This window comes from Ammospiza caudacuta, chromosome 1, assembly GCF_027887145.1.
Source record: "Ammospiza caudacuta isolate bAmmCau1 chromosome 1, bAmmCau1.pri, whole genome shotgun sequence".
NCBI classification, from domain to species: domain Eukaryota; kingdom Metazoa; phylum Chordata; class Aves; order Passeriformes; family Passerellidae; genus Ammospiza; species Ammospiza caudacuta.
In genome coordinates, this window is record NC_080593.1 from 138,072,403 (window position 1) to 138,097,748 (window position 25,346).

The 25,346-nt window shown below is 41.0% G+C and overlaps 1 protein-coding gene across 1 annotated transcript in view; it reads left to right on the forward strand.

Annotated features, from left to right (window-relative positions):
* SAMD12 (sterile alpha motif domain containing 12) overlaps positions 1 to 25,346 on the forward strand; it is a 175,300-nt gene that overhangs the window by 82,546 nt on the left and 67,408 nt on the right. The gene's annotated exons all lie outside the window — the stretch shown is intronic.

Sequence of the window (25,346 nt, forward strand, 5' to 3'; positions counted from 1 at the left end):
TAAGCCTTGCTCACTGTGCTCATAGGGAAAACTTTGATTAGTTGAATAAGCTGCATTTTATCTGAAAGAGCTGAAGTCTCAACTGAATTGTTTCTTCAGGCTGGGTGTCTTGTGGATTGTGATGCAGTTTTAGGGTTCCTTTGTTTTTCCATGAGCTGTTAATAGAAGCTCACCTCATCTTGTGTCATGTCATGCTGAAGCATGAATGTCTTCCTCAGATGTTAAGAACTCTTCTTTTTCCCTTTATCCACTCATCCATTATTCCTACATCCTTTTCTTCAGTGTTGGCCAGGTTCTCTCTTCCACTACATCTCGAATGTTACTTGAGAGTTTGATGGACTTCAAAGTTCAGGTCATCCACCATCACTGTTATGGGCCTGCTTATGGAATTTGGGATTTGATTGATATGGGACAATGAAGACACATTAGCTATAAACTTGGATCAGTTGATCACTGCTGTCCAGAGAGATTCCTGCATAGACTTGTATATGACATTGAGGACGATGTATTTCCTGTGATGTGAATTGTTTCTGTCTGGTTCTTCTCTGGACACATAACTGGTGTATGACTTGGGCTCACTCAGGCAGCAGTGACCCCCATTGCAAGGAATTCAGGGCAGCATCCCTTGATGCTGCATTCTTTGCCTATGCAGTTGAGGATGCAAATTTGGACTTTGGTAAGAAGGAATAAACATGCTGGGCTGTGAAGGACAGCAGGATGTGTGTTTAATGCAGTGTGTGTGTACAGGGAATGTTCTCGAGTACTCTGAACCCGCAAGGGCAGGACATCATGTGCTTTGTGAAAGGCAGCACAGGCTTGGCAAAAAGCTGGAGGTCTGCAGCTCTGGCTGTCTTCCCCATGATGGTGTTGGCCATTGTGCTGCACTTCAGAGCCACTCCAATATATCCTTGGGGAAATGGCTGGGTCTGAGAACTTGTGTCAGAAGAATTGATTCCTTGCTTTGCTGGGGTCTGTTACAGTGTAACCACGTGAGCCAGTGCCCACTGCTGGTGGTAGGGTGGGTCAGCTCAGAGACACAAAACAGGCTGCATTCAAAGCTGTGGTTTTTAGGGTTGGGTGGCTGCTGGTGTGACCACCAGCCACAAGAGCTTGTGGTTGCCCTGTGTTCCAGAGCTCAGCTGGGAATGGCTGTGTGAGGGAGCAAGAGCTTTTTGTCCTTGTGGGGAAGAAAACAGTGGCACTAATCCAAACTCATATCAGTAAAACTATACACAAGTACCATTTTAAAAAACAAATCTGTGAATGGACCTGATGGACTGTAAAACCTCGTCTGAAAGCCAATAATCTTCATGTGCTATTGGTCCACCAAGGATAATGTGAAAACAGGCATCTCCCAGGTGAATAAAAACAGAATGCTTAAGCAGACTCTTTCTTTTAAAAAGCTAGGGGAACCAAAACTGTTTACTTTCATCATCTTAAATGGAGCTGAAGTTATGAGCAGAACAACAGTTTATAAGAACATTCACCTGTGCAGCAAAGCTGTGTTATGATTCCAAGGTGGGGGAGCAGTGAGTGACAGGATGACAGCAATACTCTGGTCCCTTATCACCTCATTTACACCAAGCTGGAGTGTGTGTCCATTGGAAGTGCTTGATGGCAGTACTAAGGTTAATATATTATTTCTATACCACAGTACAACTTGTAAAGCTCTTGGTATGTCAGTTGTTCTCCAGAAGTGGTTGTCGCCTTTCTCCAAACCATGTCCACTCATATTCTTATTATGATTTATATGTTCCTGGTCCAGCTTGTTACTGGAATAGCTTTCTGTAACTGTTGTTTTGTTTTGTTTTGTTTTGTTTTGTTTTTGTTTTTGTTTTGTTTTGTTTTGTTTAACACTTACAGAACATTTTTCCTGTGAAAAGCTGTTTCTGCCTTTTGGAAATTGCACTCACAAAGTTCAGATCACACTGTAGCTATTGCTATGCTGTGCCTTGCTGTCCTCCAGAAAGAGGGGGAAAAAAAGCCCTCTGTCTCTCCGTGCAGAGCTCAGGAGACTGTTAGGTGAAAGAATCTGTTAAAACCCATTTCTGAATTAATGCAGCACACAAGCTGGGTTGCAAGTATTGAGGTCCTAATTCAGAACCCATTGATGTCAGCAAAAAGACTTCCACTGACTTTAGTACATATGCCAGTTGAAGCTGGATCGAACAGGGAAAGTTTTAAAAAAGCATTATATAATCGTTACCAGATATTTTAAGTGGCTTTGTGTCCTGTTGTCTGCAGAGAAAGTTAACCTCATTTTAAAAACTCAATAGCATTCTTTTCTACTCCTGTTTCAGGAGTAGAAAGTGACTTAAACCCATTTCATTCTTCTTCATTCATCCAGCCTCTTAAAGCCAGAATAGTATGTGATTGTGTAATTGAAGTCTTGTCTTGAGTTTTAGGAAGACTTTTCTTTGGAGCAAGAGCTGCTTGATTGCCTGATTGAGGCTATTATTGGTAGAAACACTATTCCAGCCTCCACTAGGGTAGAAGGGCACAGGCCCAACTACTGATCTGTGCTTTTTTCCCCAGACTTAGTGATGTTGAGGAACTAATTTGGCAAAATATCTTCCAACATCTCTTGGGAAGAGCTGCACACTGTTGGAAACACCATTATTATACTGTTATCACTGTAAGCCTGAGTTGAAAGATCATTTTTTTATAAAAAGCCTTACATAACTACACAGAGAAGGAAGAAGTTATTCTGAGATTTTTCAATGTGAGTCCTGCTTTGGGCTAGCAGAGAGGACACTCCTCAAAGTGGTACAACAGTGCTGTGTATTTCTCTGCAAAGTATCCACAGACAGCAATCTGCTCTCAGGGCTGAGCTTGAGAAGCATTTTTGGATTTGGATTAAATGATAACCTGCATTTACAATGATGTTAGGCCCCCTTCTAAGTTCCTCTCTGAGTTTCATATAAGACAGAAGTGCTACTTGAATATACTGCCAGGACAGTATTTCTCCTCCTAGCAAAACATGTTAGAATAAATCTTTGTGCTTCATTGAAAATCTTCTCAGCAGTTGATACCTGTTGAAATTATTTCTTGACTAAGTTTTCTGCTCATCCTGCGCTGATGCTCAGTTACTGAAATACATATGTGCCCAATGGGAGTCCCAGTAGCACTGATTCCCTCCCTCCCACCCTCTCTCCCACCCACCCTCCCATTTCCAGCATGGTCCTATTCAAAACCTGTTAAGGTACCCTAGCACTGTATTCTTCCAGAAGGGAAATTAAAGGGCTTTCAGAGTTGCATCTCATCTGCATCTAAATTCAGGAGTGATGCATCCTAACAATAAAAAACTAAGGCAAAAAATGCCATAATGCGTGCATGGGTAAATGAGGAGCTCCTGGTCAAACTCAAACACAAAAAGGAAGCCTTACAGAGACTAGAAGCAAGAACAGGTTGCCTGGGAGAAATGCTGAGAAAGTAAGAAGCAGGAATCAGTTAGGAAAGCTAAATCTCTGATAGAATTAAAGCTGGCCAGAGATGTCAGCAGGAACAGGAAAATCTTCTATAGGTGCACCAGTGATGAAAGGAAGACTAGGGTGAATGTGAGTCTTCTCTGGAAGATATGGGAGATGTGGTTACCCAGGACATGGAGAAAGCTGAGGTGCTCAACAGATTTTTTGCCTCAGTTTTCACTGGCAAGTTCTCCAGCCATAGAAGGCAAAGGCAGGGGCTGGGAGAATGAAGAGCCAGTTGTAGGAGATCAGGATCAAGTACATCTAAGGAACCTGAAGGTGCACAAGTCTATGGGACCTGATGAGGTGTATCCACAGGTCCCAAGGGACAGATGAAGTGGCAGTGCCACTATCCATTGTATTTGAGAAGTTGTGGCAGTCCAGTCAAGTTCCAGTGATGGGAACCTTAATTTTTAAAAACAGAATAAAGGAAAACTGGAGAAACTACTGGGTGGTCAGTCTCACCTCTGTGCCCAGCAAGATCATGGAACAGATGTTAAAGAAACTTTTCTGTCTGACCATTCTTGGGCAGTCACACTCTTGCTACCAGAGATTTCAGGGCTGGAAGCAAAGCCCCTCCACAGTGGGTGGCTCCAGGCTGATGTGTGCACAGCTTGACTCCCTACACACACACCACTCTCACAGGCAAACAAAGTTTCCTTACCAGCTCAGCCCAGGATTTCCCATAGTAGTCTCAGACCTCAGAATTCTTTAAATAGCTTTATCATAGTACAGCAACAAAATAACAGCTCAAGCTGCTGCTTTTGGAACAAAGGAAACCCTGGGCTTCTGTGTCCTTATGATACAGGGGAAGGTCTGGGCTCTTCCTGCTGAGTCACTGGCTCCTGCCGTGGCTCTGAGTCACCTGGCTGGTGCCACAGGTCCCTGGGCCCTTTGCTATGCAAGGGGTCTGTGCCAGGTCTCAGCCTCTCTCCTGCCACCCAGAGCTCAGTCTGCAGCTCTCACTAGCACCAAGCTACCTGTTCTGAGTGTATTCCTGAGCACAGATCCTTCTGGAAACTGTGCTGAGGCACACAGGAGGTAAGCAGGTTTGATGGCCTTCTATGATGGGGTTGCAGGGCTGATGGGTAAGGAAAGAGCAACTGGTAAATCTAACTGGACTTGTGCAAAGCATTTGAGACTGTCCCACATGACATCCTTTTCTTTAAATTGGAGAGACATGGTTTGGATGGATGGATGGATGGATGGATGGATGGATGGATGGATGGATGGACATGGTTTTGATGGATGGATAAGGAATTGGCTGGATGGTCACACTGAAAGAGATGTGGTCAATGGCTCAATGTCCCAAGTGGGGACCAGTGGTGAGTGTCATTCATCGGGGCTTGGCATTGGGACTGGCACTGTTTGACATCTTTGTCAGTGGCATGGACAGTGGGATCCAGTGCACCCTCAGCCATAGCCACCAAACTGTGTGGTGCTGTTGACACTCTGGAGGGAAGAGATGCCACCTAGAGAGGCCTGGTCAGGGTACAAAGGTGGGCCCATGCAATCCTCATGATGCTCAGTGAGGCCAAATGCAAGGTCCTGCACCTGGGTTGGGACGATGCAAAGCATAAATGCAGGCTGGGAGGAGCATGGATTGAAAGCAACCCTGGGGAGAAGGGCTTGGAGTGTTGGTTAATGAGATGCCCAATGTGAACTGGCAGTGTGCACTTGTGGCCCAGAGAGCCAAACATGTCCTGGGCTGCATCAAAGGCAGTGTGACCAGCAGGCCAAGGAAGGTGATTCTGTCCTCTCCTTTGCTCTCCTGAGACCCCACCTGCAGTGCTGCATCCAGTTCTGGGGCCCTGGAGAAGAAGGACATGGAGCTGTTGGAGTGAGTACAGGTGAGGACCATGCAGATGATCAGAGGGATGGAGCATCTCTTCTGTAGAGACAGGCTGTGAGAGTTGGGATTGCTCAGCCTGGAAAGGTTCTGGAGAGACAAGACCTTACAGCAGCCTTCTGTAGTACCTAAAGGTGACCTACAAGGAGCTGGAGAGAGACTTTTCAAGGGCAAGGATAGGACAAGGAGTAGTGGCTTCAAAGTGAAAGACAGTAAGTTTATATATGATGTAAGGAAGAAATTCTTTATGTATAGCTGGTGAGGCACTGGAATAGGTTGCCCCAAGAAGCTGTGGCTACCTCATCCCTGGAAGTGTTCAATTCAAGATTGGAACCTGGTCTAGTCCAAGTTGTTCCTGCCTATGTCAGGGGACTTGGAACTGCATGACCTTTAAGGTTCCTTCCAGTCTAAAATATTCTATGATTCTATAACTGAGCAAATAACAAGTGAGAGCCTTGTATACTAGTGTTGGATCTTTGTAACAGAAACATTGCCTTCTGGATATGTGTGGTGAGTAAGTCAGGACCATGAAACCCTCCTTAACAGAAGTGTTTCACTAGGATTTTGGCAGCATTATCAGCCTGTTAGTACTAAAGGCAGGCTTGATGAAAATATGGCATGGAACCCTCCCAGTCTATCAGAAATATGATGCCACTTCCTTTTCTCCCTATCTGCTTTGTCCATATGGATATCAAAGCTGGGAGGAACCTGAGCACTGTCATACCAGGTTTCATCACTACATGTGAGATTTATTGTAATTTTTCATAACCAAGACTTTAAAGTACTAGACTCAGTCCTATCTTCTGGTTTCCCACATCATAAGACCTTTCTTTCTGTGGTGACTCCAGTAAAGAGCATGAATGATTTGGAGTTATACACCTGGTTGAAAAGGGGCTTGAGTGGTCAGAAATTTGGAGAACATGGAACTTGCCAAGCACAGGACTAGAAAGTCAACAAGTTTAGAGAAAGCAATTGCAGCTTGCTGTCCCCCTCCTGTAGACTTTATGGATCCTGTGGTATCTGAACTGTTACTGCCTGTTGTCCTTCAGGTTCCTTGAAGAAATGTTACTTGAGATCAGCACATTTCTTTGTCACCCCTGCAAAGTACATTCTGAGTAGTACATTCGGGACTCAAGGTTTTGGCATCCAAGGAACCTTGGTTTCATATACCTGTGCTGTTTCAAGGCCTGCAGCATTTGAAATCTTGACTGTTTATCTTTTTACCAGACATCACTTCTTTTGTTTTCATTTTTCTGATCTTATCTTTTTATTTCACCTGACCCTGAAGCTTCCAGCTAGTCAGGAAGGGCCTTTCTTCCTGAAGCACAGAGTACTATGCAACTGTTTCTTGCATATGCTGCATACATGGCATCTGTCTAAGGCACAGAAAAAAATACTTGCTCTTTCAGATGAGCTCCAGCAAGCTTAATTCCCAGCCAGTTTCCTTTGCTCTGCACTCCTGTTATGCTCCAAAGTGTCTGAGAGACCTTGTGAGTTGAACACAAAGTGTATCATGAAAGCACTGTCAGAAATTACCCAATAACAGTAGTTTATCCTTGTCAGAGCAAGAAAACTGTGTTCCAGAACTCAGCATGCTAAATTGCCTGATTACAGGTAAAGAAATCTTAACCTTCTTCTCAATACAGGTTTATTTTCACTAAATGTCCATATCCCTTTTACTCCTTTCTATTGTATGTCCTTTTTTCCTGTACAACTGTAGGAATCATTGCACTTGTTCTTAACACTGCTTTCCAAGACTGTGAAATGACTTTGCCACCCATTAGACTACAAAAGAGCAGTTTTTGTTGTATTTTTCCCATTCCAGTCAAGGACAGTTTCATCACTTAACAGAGGATGTAGCTCTGGAATCAGAAGCCGTGGTTGTTCAAGAGAGGCTTTTCAGACTTTAGGCACTGTAAAGATGTCTGAAAATATTTTTTTCACGTTACAAGTGTGCACTGAAGGGTTCTGTATGGTTTTCATTTGTTTTAGCTGAGACACAATATTGTATGTGGAATGTATATCTGAGCAAAGATAAAATATCTAATATACATGCATGAGTGATGATAAATATCAAGTTCCATTTATGGTTTAGTTACTTGAATTTCAAGTGTCTGGCTTCTAACCTGAGGAGTATACTTTGCAATGCAGTCAATGGTCCCTGGAAGGCCATTTGTATTGCTCTGGGACTGTTAGTTACCTTTAAGCTATTGCTGTGATGCTAATATATATTCACATCAAATAACCAAGTGATTCAGCTGACAGGTAAAATAAGTTCCAATACACTGGACAATACATTGTAATGCACTGTGGATAGGTTTAGCACAGAATTGTCCTTCAGTATGTGTAGTATATTAGTTTAGAATATGAATAAGAAAACATAGGACCTATGAAATTTGTATTGATGAACTTGTCTGGCAAGATTTTAGCTGTATGATATTATGATGTGCTTGCATTTTTATGTGTTTCTATAAATAGTATTGCATCTCAGTCTACTGGTAATATAGCATTAGCTGCTTTGTATGACTGCAAGATTTGGTTTTTTTCCATTCCTGCTTTTCAAATTTATCAGAAGTCAGCCTGCTGGTCAGTTTGGTCAGGAATGTTTAGTCCTGCAAAACTAATGCATACCCAATAATGTCTTAAATGTTTGGGAAATATATATATTACACATATGTATAAACATACATACATACATACATACATACATACATATATGTATATATATGTATTTATGTATGTATGTATGTATTTTCTCACTCGTGTAGATTGGAAAGAGAAAAAAATTTTTTTCTCAAAGTTTATTAAAAACGTAAACTACTGCTGTTTGTACTGCAGCCAGCCATGAAAGACTTTTAGCTAAATAGGAAAGCTTTCAGCAGTCAGTCTGTTATTTAACAACAGCTGTTTGTGATCAGTGCCAGTGGAAATCACTTGTTTTCACCCATTCACAAAGAACAGGCTGGTAAAAGGGATTCCAGGAATAGGTACAGTCTTTCACACAGAGTTTGAATAAACCATATTGTAAGATGGTGCCATTTACAATGTAACATAATTATGATTTCTAATGAGATTTTTCCAGAAATCAGACATAGAATAAAATTAGGATTCATCATAGAATTGTCTGGTTGGAAGGGACCTTAAGACCATCTAGGTCCAACCCTCCTGCCATACAGGCACATCCTGCCACCTTCCACTAGCCCAGGTTTCTCAGAGCCCCATCCACTGTGGCCCTGAATAACTCCAGGGATGGGGCATTCACAGTTTCTCTGAGCAGCTTGTTCCAGTGCCTCACCACCCTCACAGTAAAGAATTTCTTCCTGATGTTTAATCTAAAGCTACCCTCTTTTCAGTCTGAAGCCACTACCCATTGTCCTATTGCTTCATGCCTTTGATAGATTTTTTTATAAAAGAACTGAGCAAATCAGAGCCCTAACTATACTTCTGACCTGTTAGAAAGTACATGGAAATTTTCACTGCTGTGCTTCTGTTTCTATCCTGACTGTCTTCATCAATTTACACTTTTTTTTTTTGGTCAGACTGAGTGTATAGCATTGGAAACAAGCAGACAAGAAATGCCATTCTCAGTTGGATCCAGTATCCCTCTGTCCCACTACTTGGCATCTAATAGTAGTAGGTGATGTTTAGACAGATCCCCAGATCCTGTTCCCTCTCTTTGGTCCCATTCCCTTGGGCTCTCCAGCATTCAGAATTGGTGCATTTGGAAGAGTATTGCCCTACCTAGTTCTTTAGTATCCATTGAGAATCTGTCTCACGGTCTTAAGAAGCAAGTAATTCACAAGAAGTTTTTTACAAACTAAAATATCATCACTGGCAATCTCGGTGGTGACAAAAGTGCCAAAGCCTAACTTGGCATGCCTTCAGGTGGGTGATTCTGCCTTCCACAGAGACTCTAAGCAATCCTACTATCATGTGCATGCAGCAGTAGCTGCACATCCTCTGTATTTGAGATCCAGCAGTCACACCTCAGACACATCAGATGAATTACACCTGTTGCTCTCCATCGATTATTACAGACACTTGCAATGGTTGGCAGATGTATTTGTCTACACAGTAGATGACTGAATGTGGATCAGATAAATTCCCACTTGCTAAGCCTAGATGTAAACTCCCACGCTAGGAAAAAATTGGTCTGAAAGCTGGATGAATTGTCCTCTTCGTTTCAAATGGGTTTTGGTAACATCATCTTGCTGATTTTATGAAACTGGTATTGCTGTGCCTACATGAATGTGTCCTGTGTGTTAAGTTCTTCACAATAGTGAGAGTTCCAACAAACATGGAAGTAATTTAAGCTTTTTTGAAAATGTAGAATAAAGTTTTGCTGTTTTGAATCCCTGAAGGTGAGTGTTGCCAAAGAGTTCAAAAGCATTTTTCTTCCTGTTGTTACTAGCATTTATGGCCCGTGCAATAAAAATTTCTAATTACTGGAAAGATTCAAGGGAGGCAGGAAAAAACCCTCTCCTTTTTATGCCTTTGTGAAGTTGTTTTTCTGTGTTGTGTAAAAAGAACCTGTTTTATTTAAAAGCTTTTCTTTTTCTTCATTCACATTCTTTAAAAGCTTTTCTGTATTGTAATTTTAAAAATGAATGTGGTTCTATTCAAATAAAAGTTTACTTTTAATGGCATTTATGCTTCATATGATAGAGCACCTTAATTTAGTTAGTTATACATAGGCAGTCAGCAGTGTTATGAACTGTTTCTTTTTTACTAAGCAGTATGCAGATCTCTGGCATATTCCACAAAGGAAAGGGTGGGTTATTTTAAAGCCTTTATTTGACTTGATCATAAAGCATGGGTACTAGCCTAGTGTTTTATGACATGCTCAAGTATGATTAATAATTTTAACTATGCTGGTTCCCCCATAAGATCAATATTATAGAATTTTTCCAGTCACCATTTCAATGTATTTTAATTGAAATTGATTTCCTATGAAATAATAAATTGAAGCCTATTAACAATGGTCTTATGGTCCTTGATATTCAAGTTCTGACTTCTAACAAAATTCTGGACAGATTTTAAAAAACACATTATTTACCTCTACAGAGCATAAGTACTCATGAAGCACCTGTAATTTTTTGGTGTTAATTCCAGTAGATGACAGCATAAATACAGCAGCCTTAATTTGAAACAGGAATGTGAATGGAAATGTGGCAGAGAATTGTTGTTTTTAAAATAACTTGCTTCTCTGTCAGCAGTTCAACAACAGTTCTATTGTATGAATTGAAAAATATTTTTATCAGTAAAAGTGCATGCCAGTCACATGAATTATTAGAAGTTACCTATACAAAGAAAAGATACATTGAGAAAATCTGCAGTGAGCAGCTCTGTAAGAACTTCTGTTTTTCCAAAGGTATCACCTGGAGGGCATTGAGTCAATCTTTGATTATTTTTCTCAGGGTCAGAGTGATAAGGTGAGTTTCAGGCAGTTTGTACTTGGCAGTACCATAGTTCTGAAGCTCCTCAATCCCACTAAGTTTTCATCCACATTTTAGAGCTTATTCTTGGTTAAGTTTATCCACATTGTTGGAATAGTTTGTTTATGTACTTTTTGGCTTTATCAGTGGCTTCCACGTGAAGACAACCTGATTAGAAAATACTCAGGGTCAGGATTGGCACAGTGTGTTATATCCAGCCAGCCTGGTATAACATGCCAAGACTCTGACTTGGCATACTTGTTCAGCTGCACAAGAAAGCTGGATCTCTTTCCTCAGGAACTGGAGAGATAAGCAAGTTAGAGACTTTTGTATGTGAGCAGAAAGACGTGTCAAGGTTCCATTGCAAGCTTGAGCACAGTCTGAAGGCATGTACATTGCCATGGTCTTGGAGTTTTGAGTCCTCTCCACTAGAGAGAGGATTCACATCTTCCCAGTCCATTTGTCTGGCACACCCAGCTGCCATCAGCTGGCAATTCATGAAATGAGATGGAGTTGAAGCAGCTCCAACACCTGGACCTGGAAACAAGTAATTTTGTCATATTCTTTCTTTAGTGAGACCAGTTAAGAGGCTTACTTCTGGTAGCATCAGTCAGCAGACACTTGCTTTTCCACATTGAAAGTGCCCTGTTGTGTAGGACTTTCAGGAGCCGGATTTTGAGAGAAAGATCTTAAAGAAAAAAAGTCTTGCACAGCAAAAGGAGTGATGCAAAGCTTCTGTTCTTAAAGTTTATTCTCCAAAGTCCTCTAAGTCCACCAAAGTCCTGTGTTTTTTGTTTTCTTTCCACTTTGGCATATGTCAGAGGTAGAGATGGGGAGAGAATGGTGGTCACATTTCCTTCATTCTTTCAAGTGTTAGGTAATTCCAGTCTTTCCTAGGAATAAAGAGGAAAGCCTTCTTTCTTACTCTATTTCTTTTGGTTTTCATTCCTTTAAGAACTCCTGAGGAACTGAGGATTGTTGTTAAAGTTGGACCAAGAAATTAATATCTCCTGCTCTAGTTTTATTTTATTTACTTTCCCATAGTCTAAATGTTTAGAGGGCTGGTTAGACTACAGTTGTCTGCTGAAGACTTTCTTTACAGAGAGTGTAGCTATGTGAAACACTTTTCAGTAGTTCCTTTTAATTTTCTGTCATAGGATGCCAGGATAGTCCAGCTGTATTTTATGAGTAGTTAAAAAATGTTGGATGGTGGAAGGAACAGTCATCTTAGACAATGCACCAGCTTTTAAAAGTATCAGGCAATTAAGGATGCAGATAAACCTTTGAAAATTCCCTGCACTGATCACTCCCAGTATCACAACAGTTATAATGCTCAGTCTAAACTTGGAAGACTTGGAAGCAAACAAACTGTATTTCAGATGAAAGAGATAGGAAAGAGGAAGGGAAGGATACTTCTACCTCTAAAGCCCCACTGATAAATCAGTTGTCACCTGGGTAGGTTCTGACCAGATCTTTCTCTGGATTCCAGAGCTGCTTTAATGCCTGCCTGCCTGGCTCCCATCCATCCTGTTACAGTGGTTCTGTGACACTGACTACTGACAGTGTTGACTTTTGTATGTCTCTGCTCAAACCTGGAAGGTTCTGAGGGTCATCAAAAGGCAGCCAGCCCTCACAGCCCATCAAGGTAGTGAATGTCTTTTTGCTAGGATGGATCTTCGTTCATTGACAGATCTATGAGCTTTTTTGTCTTTTTCTAGAAATGTTTCCTTTAGGTGTGGAGGTTTATCTCAGATTGCATTAAAAAAAAAATTGTGGTTTATTTTCTTTTAATCCTAATAAGCTCTTTTCCAGTGAATTATTATTTTTTACTGATATTTGCTTGCTAGATTTGTTTGTTGGTAAGTTTTCTTTCTCCCTTCTTAAATATCAGCTGCTGTGATAAGCAGTAAAATGTGTGACTGCTGCTTTGTCAGCAACTCGTGTTTTCCTCTATTATACTGTTACTGCTGTTCTTGACAACTTTTTGGTTCTCTGTAGTAATGGAAATGTCACTGTGGGAATTTTACTTTACTTCTACATGGCTTAGCTGATCACAGGATAATCTGGTGTGAGAGAATATGTGCTTTACAAATTTCTTTACAATTTTCTTTTGATCCAGATGCTCAGAACCCAGGCTATTTAAGTGAGGAAGGAAAATAGATGCTGGGACAAGAAGAAAACTCCTTTTATCAGGGATGTCTCTAGAAATTAGGAGCACCTAAAAATAGTATCTTCCTTAAGTTTCTACTGCTTATAATTATTTTGACTAGAGTCTTTGGGAACGTCTTTAGCTGACTTAAAACTGACCCTTACTCTTTGTGTATTTATTCTGTACCAATTCTAACACAGTAAACAAATAGCAAGAGTAGCTTCTCTAGTAAGAAGAAGCTAAATTTATGTCTACCACCAGCTATGATTTGGTTTTATCCCAATTATCTCCCTTTGAAAATTGGCGACCTCAACTTTGCTCTTGGTTCTGTGTGGGCAAATGAAAGAGTAATGCTCCATTGATTGTAGAGAAATTGAAGCTAGTGAAAATGAGAACGGGATCAACCCCATTCTTCCTCTACAGCATGAGACTGTAAAGCCCAGTCAAATCAGTGAAGTGTACCAATGACTTTGTTGACCTTTGAATCAAATCCATAAACCTTTTCATAACTTAAAACCACAAATACAGAAACATAAGGGTTCTACTCTTTAACCCAGCATAGGTCTTTGTCAAATTGAAAAATACAACTTCTTGCCAGTTTTACTGTATCAAAAATACAGTTTTGATATTTTATTGTATTTAGAAGTTTTTTCTTAACTATATTTTTTACTTAGTCTCAAAAACTCCTTTGACAATGTGCACTGCCTATGTTATTTGCAATCCTAATTTCATAATCACTGCTGGAAATGAAAGTAAAAGCTGCACTTTTATCTTATACTTTATAGTCATGCTCAATGCTAAGTGCCATAATCAAAGATAAAAACTATTATACTGTATTTTAGCTTAAGCAGTTTGAAGAGTCTCTGTCACACTTTATCCAGCTAAAACTTTAGTGTCCAGTTGAATGTTTCATTGTTTACATTTCTCAAATAATCAACAAAGAACAAAACCCACCCTCAGAGATCATCTGTGCCCTTCTAAAACAGGTGCCTGTGATAGGTGCAATATATTGCCCTCTGGAATTTCCTGCCTCTGTAAGATGGAGGACTTGCCATTTAATTCAGGACACCTAAATTTAACAGAGGAAAAGTAGGCAGTAGCTTTTCCTACTTTATGCTTTTCAGAATCAAGAGTGTAACAAAGTGATGTTCCCACTGCTAATTTGAGAGCAAACTTGCACTGCCTTAGTATAGTAATTTTATTTCTTTATCTGTATCTGTTAGCAAAATCTGGTTATGCTATGCCTTTAAATTGCACTTTTTTTTCTGAAAGTGATAACATCATCTTTCATATTCTATTACTTTTTATTAACTTTTTTTTAATTAAGCCTAATTACTATTCACTGGTAGTAGAATTAAAGCAACACTTAGGTGTTCATAGGTGAGCATTTAAGGAGTTGTACATTCTGGGTTAAGGGTCTTGGGTTTTTTTTCAGTTGTTATTTAAATAATTCTTCAGTCAGAAGCAGACATGGATGCATTTTATATATTGTCTTGGGATAGGTTTATAACTTACCTTCACTTCAGCAATTTTTCTCAGACACAAGTGCTTTAATAAGTGCAGTTAGACAGATCTTAGTCCTCCGAGTTCTTCTTTCATCTGGATACGGTTGAGCCTGATATAAATATTAAGTAAGTTTTTTTTGTTTGTTTGTTTGTGGATTTGTTTTTTGTTTGTGCCTCTGTGGAGCTGATCCAGTCTTAGACAGGAAGGCCAGGACCAGGCTGAGAGCCCCATATGGAATGCCCACTAGGAACTGAACTTTTACCTTATCATTCAGAAAACTTACTGAAAACAACTTCTGTTTCATATGATTAATTAGGACACAGTTTCAATTAAATAGAAAAGCCAGTAAAACCTATCAAAAAATGGGATAGTGATGCAGAAGGGTGACTGAAAAAAACAAGTTTTTTAATATGTCTTTTGTTTGGGCTTTCTTTGTCCCCTTTAAAGCTCTCTTGCATTCTCATGCAGCTCATTCTTTTTATTGAATACTAAAGCCTTTACCATCTGCCAAAAGGTTTTATTTTGGGGTTTCCTCTTATGTGGGAGGGTGATTTCCTCCTTCCCTTCATGCTAGTTTCATTGCTATCTTTAGGATTCGGAGCCTACTGGAGACCTTCCTGTCTCCTTTTTATGACACAGTCTCCTCCTTCCGTGCTGCAAGTTCCTGCTCCCAGGGGCAGGGAAGAAAACAAGAGCTGAAACTGCCTTTGAGCTGCCTGGCTGATGCCAACAGCTTTTGTTTTAAACTCAGGAGTCCAGTTCCTGGAGTGCAGGGCTGCAGGGACTCCTCACCCACGTTCCCGGGCTGGGGGTTTTTAGGAACAGTTCCTGTGCAAAGGCCATGTGCAGCCTCCCTGTGCTTTGGCTGCAGAGTGCAGTGGCTTCTGAAAAAGGGTGCTGTAATGTGTAGCATTTACTCTAAAAGCAGTGTATCCCTCTCTATTTGTTAGTCTTTTACCTCAGCACATTAATCCAACCTGTTCTGCCATTGTTAAGACATCTATAGCCAGAGCCCTGCAGTTTCTTCCTCTTATGGGAACTTTAGATGTTTATTTTTTCTATGAACGTATTGATTTCCTATCTTTACCTTCCTTGTGCTGCAGAGAAAAAGAAGTGAAATTGAAGTATTATGTTTGCAGAGGGATAGAATTACATCTTTCTTTTTTTTTTTAATTTCGGAGAGCAAAATAAAGCAGATGGCAGTGTGGGTTTTTCAGCATAGCTCTCAAGGCTGCAGGGAATACATACAGTTGTAGTGGGGTGTGAGTATCCAGATGTTGAGCCATGAGCACAGGAGAAGAAGGTTGTGAGCCCTGGTCATGTAGCTCCATTTAAACCTTTGCTGTGGAGCTCTTCAAAGTACCTGCCACCATCTCTCTTTGAAGGAGATGCTGCATGGAAGAAGCAAAGGCTCCTGCCTTTCTCTTCAGCCTCTGCCTGCTGGGAGTGAGAGCATCTCTGTCTGAGGATTGTGCAGTCCTGTTGCTGCCTGTCCTAATTTGCTGTACAGCTGAGCCTGTGACTGGAGGCAGTGGGAATGTGGAAGGCACAGGGATTTGTGCTGGGTGTCAGATCACCTCCTGAGGGCTCTGCCAGGATCCATATCAACCAAATTATGCCTCTTTTTGAGTGCATTTCTGGCACTCCTTTTTTGATATTTTAGTTAATCACTGGCATTACACCAAACAGCATGTCAGGTAGTAATAAGAATGTAATATAATTTTATTTGTGATTAGCTCATCTCTTGGGCTCTGAGATGTTCTAATCTTTGTCCTTCTGTCATCACCCAGGTTTCTTTGGACCTCTGTCATTTGGTTTATTTACTCTCCCTCTGTAATTGAAAACTTTATACTGTTGATCACCATGAAAAATTTTCAATGCTTAAAAATAAATGATCCATTTTCCATCCCTTCAGTGTTTCTAGTTTTTCTGACTGCTGGAATCTAATACAAGGTTGGAATGTGGATGAGGAGGATGAGGGTGACCCAGGGTGTTACCTAAATGCCTGATCTACAGATAAAAAGCAGTGCTGGGATTTCTGTTCAGGAAAGTGCCAGAAAAACTGCCTAGTTCTTAGCACTGCCTATTTTAATGACATTCAGTTCCAAACTCCAGGTACAGCATTGCACAGAGAGGTCAGTGGTGCCCATTTCTAACAGCAGAATGGTGCAACATAACAGCCTGAGATGACATTCTCCTGGAAAATAAGAGAGCTGTGTGAAAAAAATTCAAGCAGGAGACACATGTATCTCGTCATTTAGAGAGCAATGCTTTGTGCTTCTGATTAAATGCTGGTTTCCATGTTCTCCCTGTCACAGATGCACACACATGCACATTCTCTAATTGGATAAAACTGTAAACAGTAAATTAAGGATATGATTAAAAATTAAACAGCCACTGCAGAAACCATCAGTAGTAAATGCTTATTAACTTACACATAACAGCATGCTGGTGTGATAGCTTCAAATTGCCTGCTGAAACTGATTTGCAGCAAGTAAGGCCAGCTTTCTAAAAGATATTTCTGGGTTTCAGTAATCAGACCCTCAGCTATGATTGCTTGGTTTTTTCCTTCACAATTTTTGCCAGCCTTTTTTAAGCAACTGATAATGTGCCTCACTTTCTTTAACTACAGTGGGTGATGTACTTAATCCTTTGCTTCTGCTGCTTAGCAGAATGAGTCAGTATGGGTCTGATCCAGCTTTGTCCTCTCTCATGCACTGCAAGACTTCTGTGGTTTGCCTGTGGTTTTATAGGGCTTCACCAGAGCCTCTGTCCATTCTAGAACCCACCTTGCTGGCTGTTTATGTGCACACTGCATGATGAGCTGGAGGGCAAAGTGGATTTATACAAATTCACTTGCCCTTCTGTACTAGTTTGAAAACAAACCCCTGGGGGATTCCAAGTCAGAACTACAGTTAAGTAGGAAAATTAAAATAAAGGCAGAAAACACTGGCTTAAACTGACAGACTCAGGATACAACCTGACACCCTGTTTGTCAGGGTGGTAGTAGCTGTCCAACCAAATGATGGCTGCAGACCTGTTGAAGTGATAGATGTGGTTCTGTTGGAGCAGTGATCCTTTAGAAGGTCTGGTCTTTCTCTGAAGATCCACTGGTGGTTATGTAGCTCTTGCCCTCTGGGAATCCAGTCAGTAAGGCTGCTCATGGTGTTCCAAGCCACAGATTCTAACCAGGTAGGAATACTTGCTTCCTCCCCCTGGGCAGAACATCTCACAATGGGATGATGTAATTTCATGAGTCATGCAGTGAGACTCAATGGCCCATTAGCAGATGATACCCCTCCAATGGAGTTATCAGAGATAGGTCATGGAAGAGATAAAGAGCACTGCCCCTGTTAAAACCTGGTTTTAACAGCTTATGAAGATGGTGATAGAATACATAGATTTGGTTACATCTGACATTGACACCATCCACGTGCCACATCCATGCATGCACACCTGGGATCTCCAGAGCAGCTCCACCTGGCAATGCATGGCAGAGGCTGCAGTTTCTGGAAGGGGCATTCTTCCAGCTCCATGGGCCCTTTCCATCTCATCTCAAACATCTATGCCCTACTCTTATGTGTCCTGCATGTGGAGTCCATTGTGTTGGACAACAGGTTGTTTGGCCATCCTACTTTGTGAGAATTAGCACGTTTCCAGCCAGAGCAAGGGATTCTCACGAGACCTTTTATAGCCTTTGTCGAACACCAGCAGCTCAATGCTAGCTTTAAGTCTTTAGGGGAAAGTTGAAATAAGGTTTAAAAACCTCAAAATTTGAACTAATCTGGAGGGGCAGAGAAAAGCAGAATCTTTTCCAGTGAGCTCTGACTTCTTGGATATTTGCTTTTCAGGTGGGCTCCATAATATGGATATTTAACCAGTATATGGTATAAAGGAACCATTGCATACATATTTCTTGCATTCATGTGGACAAAACTGAGGGCTGCTCTCTCCAGAAAGCAGCTGAACTTTTTGCATTTTATCTGGGGCTCCTGTGTTCATTTAGGCTGGAGACCTACTTCCCTCTTTTTTCCTGCCAGTCAAAATCAAGAAATGAATGGGTGTTTCTTGAGTGAAAGATAATTATAGTCTGCCCAGTATCAGAGGGTTGTATATATCCTGTAAAAAAACCTTTAATTCTACCTTCCCGTGAGAAAGTAGCACATCCCCTGAATCACTGCCAAACCCCTTGAATGTGGCTGCAGGTGGCTGAAATGTGACTTTTGTTAAAGCAGTGCTGGAAGATGATTTCTGTCATTAACACCTCAGCCCTCTCAGCTGTTTCTGTTCTTGTTCTGCTCCAGCTGGTGGGTCCATATTGGAGCTGTGCAGTGGTGGCTCTTTGGTAGCTGCCAGAGTTGTAGCTCAGTGCTGGCTGCTGCCACACTCTGGGCAAATGGTGGCACTCACTGGAGCAGCTGTTGTCTGCTCAGGGTTGCCCTCAGTTGTTTAGACCACTGACTGTGTTTGAGGGATATACGGGCTGCCCTGACAGTGAATTTACAATGTGAATGTCTGCAAGTAGAAGGAAAATAGTGTGAGAAGGGATGCTGTGGCTCTGAAAAAGGGGAGGACACAAGAGGTGCACCAGGTCTGAGATGCAGAGTGAGGTGCCTGCAGCTGCAGAGTGCCACAGCAGGAGCCAGGATCCTGGGTGAGGTAGGTTCAGTATTGGCTTCACTCTCATTTTCTGGGTTTTGCTTTGCAAGGCCTTTCCAGTGTAGTTACATCCTTGTCCCAGCACCCAATTGTCACAAGGGACAGCAAGCCACAGGTGTACAATGTGCCCAAGTGGAACACAGGGAGCAAGGTTGGAAACCCACTGGTTAGGCTGGTGGAGCTGAATTGCTGTCAGCAGCAGAGGGAAACCTCTCCAGAGTGGTCTCAAGTGTACAGAATACCAGAGGGAGCCATCCTTTTTCTTCTCCATGTCCTGAAGAACAGATGGATCTGACATGTTTATTGCCGTAAGCTGTCTTGTTTTATCAGCACATCAGATCTAGGTACTTGACAGATGTGCCAAACAGAAAATAAAATCCATCCATGCCCAGAATTATGTATTTTAGCATCTGTGTTTTCTATTCTGAACTGTTCTCTTTATTGTCCAATTCAGCCTGTGCAAAATTAGGAGGAATTTTCATTTATAATTAAGGGAAGATAGAGACAAATAAACTATTACAAGTACACACCAATTTGTGAGCTTTAAAAGCATTGTTTGGCATATTCAGCTTTTTGGTTCAGAGCTGTGTCTGAGATAGCAAAAATGTCATATTTGATGCAAAAAGGCCAGGTTGAACCATACTTGCAGTAGTGAAGCAAGATGTATATGTTACAGATTGAATAGCTTGATATTTTAAAACCTGTGTAACAATTGCAAAAACATGAAATAAAAGCTTTTTGAAGCCAGCATCATGGTTGCTCAAAAGTTATTTCAGTATAGTTCTGAATATTGAAAGATTTTATTCACAGCTACCCCATTAGCGTTTCTTGCCCTCAGCATGCATTTGGATTCTTTGGGGGATGAGGAAGCAAGTGCTTCTCTGTCTTTCTCACAGCAAGTTCTCTGTCATGGGTTACTTTTTTTCTTCCTCTTCAAAAAAAAAAAAGGGACTAAAAATTGTATTAACATGCTGTGGTATTTCCAACAGTTGCAAACTGTGCAGTGCAAAGTGGGTATGGAATATTTAATGTGATTTTAAATTAAAACTTTGCTACATATTTACTTTTTTAAGGAAAAGTACATTGGATTTACTTGAATTTCAGACAGCAGAATGAAGTTAGATCATACAGGTTCTTGTAATTACTTAAATTTCTATTTATCCATGTATAGCAGTGGCTGCTGCTGAAACACAACTGAAGTCAGGCAGCAGGCTTGGTGAAAGCCACTGGTTAAACAACTGTTGTTGAAGAACTAAACTTTTTCTACTTCTGCAGGTGCAGAGATAATATCTTTTTCATGTTTGTTCAGCTATTTCAGTTCAGTGACTGGTTCATTCAAAAATAAGAAACCACTTGGGAGGAGAAAAAAAAGCTGAAAAGCTTGTTTTCCTCTTTAAGTCTATAAACAAAATCTGTGTGGTAGAGGATGAGATCTGCCAGTTCTATGCTCTTGAGAAATGTGGCAACCAGAACTGACATGCAGCTCACCAAGGTTTTTTGGTTTCTTCCTTGCTTAATGAGACTGGTTACCTAAAAGTTTAATGATAAGCTTATTTTTGCCTTGATTTTGTAGCTTATTTGGAAAATACTGTTCTTCAGCATTTTTATTGGATTTCACTTTTACACTAACATCTATTTTATAACTAGAACTTTACATGAACCCCAAGTAATAAAAAAATTACCTAGAATAATGTATCATTGCCCATGTCTGAATATAATGAAACTGTAAGGAATGGAAATCAATCAAAAGTTGTGTGTGAAAGTGAAAATCATGTAAATAAATATGTGTGGGTTGTATTAACTGAATAAGAAATGCCATACATATTTATACATGCTGTTTTTAAGTTTATATCAACAAGCTGAAACATTCACTAACATTTGTTTCCTACTGCCCACAAGCTTAGGACAAGTCAGTCACAGTCAGCATGGCTTCATGAGAGGAAAGGCCTGCTTGTCAAACCTGATTTCCTTCAGGCCAAGGTAATCCACCTAGTTGATCTAGGAAAGCCAGTAAAATGTAATTTATTTTTTAAAAGGCAAAGCTTTTTAAATACTGTCTCTCACAGGATCCTTGTGGACAAAATGTTCAGCACACATCAGAACAATCATGTTATGTGATGTGTGGCTCGTGGGTCAGGCTCAAAGGGTTACAAGTGAATTGGGGTCACATCAGACTGGCAACCGGTCACTAGTGGGGTTTCATGGCACTCCTTCCTTGGCCCTATGCTCTTCAGCATCTTCATTAATGACCTGGATGCAGGACTGGGAGGAATATCAAGCAAGTTTATTGAAAATATTGAATTGGGAGGAGCTGTCGAGTCTCTTGAGGGCAGAGAGGCCCTGCAGAGAGATCTTGACAAATTAAAGGGCTGGGCAATCACCAAGTGTGAAGTTTAACAAGGGCAAGTGCTGGATTCTGCACCTGGGATGGGGCAGCCCTGGCTGTGTTTGAGAGGCTGGAGAGCAGCAATAGGGAAAGGAGTCTGGGTGCACTGGTTGATGGAAAGATGAACATGAGCCAGCAGTGCCCTGGCAGCCAGGAGGGCCAACCCTGTCCTGGGGGCACCAGCATCAGCAGCCAGGCAAGGGAGGGGATTGTCCTGCTCTGCTCTGCTCTACTCTGCTCTGCACTGGGGTGGCCTCACCTCAAGTCCTGGCTACACATTTGGTCACCACAATATAAAAAAGGCATTAAGATGTTGGGTAGTGCTTTGCTGGAAAATACCTTGGGGTCTTGATAAACAACAGCTTAAATACAAATGAGCAGTGTCCTCACTGCAAAGGGGGACAAGAACTTGCTGGGCTGTACAAGCAGCACTGTAGTCAGCAGGTCAAGGGAACTGATCATTCCCTTCCTTTTGGCACCACCCTGGTGGCATCTTGTGCAGTCTGTGCAGTTCTTGCTCTGCACAGGAAAGACAATGACAAACTGGAGTGGGTCCATGGAATAGGTCCCCAAGGCAGTCAGGGTCTGGAGCACATGATGAGAGAAAAGAGGGTGAGGGTTGGATTTGTTCAGTCTGAGGACAAGGTTCTGGGGAGTCTTATATCTGCAGCAGTCTTTTGAGAGAGTGGAGAAAAGGCAGAACCAGACTCTTCCCAGATGCACACAAGACCAGAAGAGGTAATGGACCCAAATTGTAATGCAGAAAGTTCTAGCTGAATATAAGGTGGGGAGAAGGAGTGATGGGACAGTGGAATGGCCCCAGGAAAGGTGTTGATTTCCATCCTTGTAGACACTTCCTACTCAACTTGACACAGCCCAGTACAACCTGCTCTAGCACCACTCCTGCTTGGAGTTGGACTGGAGACCTCCAGAGGTCCCTTCCATCCAGCACAGTGCTGTGATTGATAGGTGCCAGTGTGTGAGCCTATTGCCCACTGTGAGTCACTCTAGGAAAAATATGAACTATTTGAGATGTTTCATATGATTTTCTTTGGGCATTTACTACATTGTAAATTGAATCTCAGTCTGGGAGGCTGGTCTCTTCTCTGGGCTGACAAGCTGAAAACATGCCTACCCTTGGTCAAGTGAATTTTATCCAGGCTGTCTAACAAGAGTTAAAATCTAAAAAGGTTTGCTTTTGTTTCTGAGGGTAAAGGAAATTAGTGAAAGAATTTACCTTTATGCTTTATTCTGAGTAATGAGAAGAAAATGTCTGAGAATATGAAGACAGAAGACAATGTGAGTGAAAATGATCACAAAAGGGTTTCTGATCTGGAGGAAAGGAAGGAATGAGTAAAAGAAGCTGAATAATGTCAAAGGACTTTAAAAGAGCTTCTTTCTTTCAACTTTGGAATTGAGAGGTAAGGGCTAGGAAGGGAGGGAAAAGAAAGTTCAAAGGAACTGGCAGATGTTTAGAAGGTGAGATCCTACAGACATGGCAGCATACTGTCCCACTGAAGAAGGAAAACACAAAATATCACAAGTACTTCAGGCCCTCTGCAATTACTTGAAAATCAGGAATTCTGTAACTAATGACAAGATAATGCACTGGTAAAGGAAAAATTTAAAAGTAACACAGCTAGTTCAATGAGTGACAACTACAATGGGTATTAAAATTGAGGTGTTTCAATGCTACAGAAATAAGGGAAAGATGTTGGAAGTTAGAGTTCTGTTACTTTGTGGACAATGAGAGGAAAGCTGGTCACGAAGAAGAGAATGTACACCAGCCTGTCCTGGATTCAGTTCTCCCAAACAGACTAATTGCCATGGGGTGCTTGGAACAGTTAAGGTTAACTTACACTGAGGGAAAGGAGCACAAGCTAGAATAGGGGACAGAGATGAAATAGTGGAGGCAAGCTGGACACAATCAGAGTGTTTCTTGACACACAATCATCAGAGTCTCTTGAAAAATGTCCCTTGTGTGCCTCAAATGAGACCATCCGTGAACTTTAGCTTTTAACAACTTGTGAAGGATGAGGAAGGGCAAATTTAAACATGAAAATGAGGAAGCCTGTCAGCTTAACTTTGATACATGGTGAAATGCTTCTGAAAATTATTAATCAATTTGTAAACACCTTGAGGGTAATAAGCTGATGGAAAAACAGTCAGTGTGGATTTATTACAAAAAAAAATGTGTCAAAACTTTCTAATTTCCTTTTTGAGTAGAATAAGAGGTGTAGGAGATAGAAATAGTAGGTATGTCTTTAGTACAGCTTTTGCCAGTGTTGTGGAAAACTGTGTAGCCTTCTTACAAGTAAACAGGTTAAAAAATAATCCAGGTGAAATGATTGTGAGGCAAGTGAAGGACTCCTTGAAGTACTGTGCCCAAGGAACAGTTGTTGTTCCTTTGGCAGACGGGGAGGCAGCCTGAAGTGCAGTGCTGCTGTTGTTACATTGTGCCCCAGGTTGGTGCTGCTCATGGATTTCATTATTGTCTCGAACAATGGGCTGGAGAGAGCAGTGTGCAAGGGACTAAAAGCTCCAGTAGGCTTTGGATATTGTGGTGGTCAGACTTAGAGTTCTGAGTGGTCTTCATAAAATGCAGAAATGGTTACAATTACTATAATGGGAATTCAGAAAATAAAAGTAAGGCCTTCAGTGGAGTGTTTTCCCCATAAAGGGAAAACAAATGTGTGTATGCAGACTAGGGATATGTGAGTAAGTAACAGTGAGAGACCATGTGATGTTGGGATATCACAAGCTGAATGTGAGTCATGCTATGATATGGCTGGCAGAGAAAATGGGGAAGAAACCAGACTCTAATCCAAGTCACAGTCTTGTATGTAAGCCCTAGGACATTCTTCAGTGTTTTCTGCTGATTGGCTGTCGCTCTGCTGGGACAGTGTCCAGAGCTGGCTTCACACCATGGAACAGTATAGACTCACTGGAGAATGCCAGAAAAAGAGCAGTAGGAGTGAGCAGAGATTTAGAAAAGACCAGTGAGAAAATATTGAAAGAGTTGGGCCCAGGATGCAAGGACAAAGATGGAAAGAGAGAGAATCTTTGAAGTATATTAAAGGTTTTTTAATATTAAATCATAGGGTGTTTTGCCATACCATCTCCACTAACCAAAGGTAAGAGGAGAAGGAATAAGTTCAGTTTGCACCTAAAGAGATTTAGTTTGAGTATTAGAAACTTAGCATAAGCATATTATAATGGAGTAATTGGGGGAACTGGAACAGAGTGGTAGGTGTGAGGAATAAGTAAGAGTCCCCTGTGTGGATATTTGTCTTTGCCTTGAGTCAAAGGGCAGACTAGATTAGTTATTTGAAGTTCATTTCAGTTATCTTTTGTGGTTCAGTCCTCTAAAGGAATATACAGATTAAAAACGTAAAACAAGAGTAAAATTGATTTAAACCAGGGGTATCTTTGTGTTAATTTGAACTGTGATTATATTGAGCATTTCAAATATTCCTACTTTAAATTAATCCCTTATGTTCCAGTGTTAGTATCATCTGTTTATGGAGATCTTTCACAATGTCTTTTTATTTATTAAAAAATAGTCCTTGGTGTGATAATCTCTTTGAGTATGAGTTATACAAGTAATGAAGAAGACACTACAATGTTCCTAAAATTGTTCTCAGGTATTTGGTGAATGCCCTAGTATTTCAGTAAATTGGCTGAATCCATCCTGTAAAAACTAGACATCTTGTGAGACAATATGTACAAATAAATGCCAATGTCTTAAACATGTAACACTTGGATAAAGAAGTATCTGACCCCTAAAAATGATCTGCTCTCAAAAAACTCTCAGCTCATCCAGTAGCCTTATATATCTTCCTTTATCCACTGTTGTTCTGGTGACATTAATTCAATGAGGAGACCAAAATGGAAG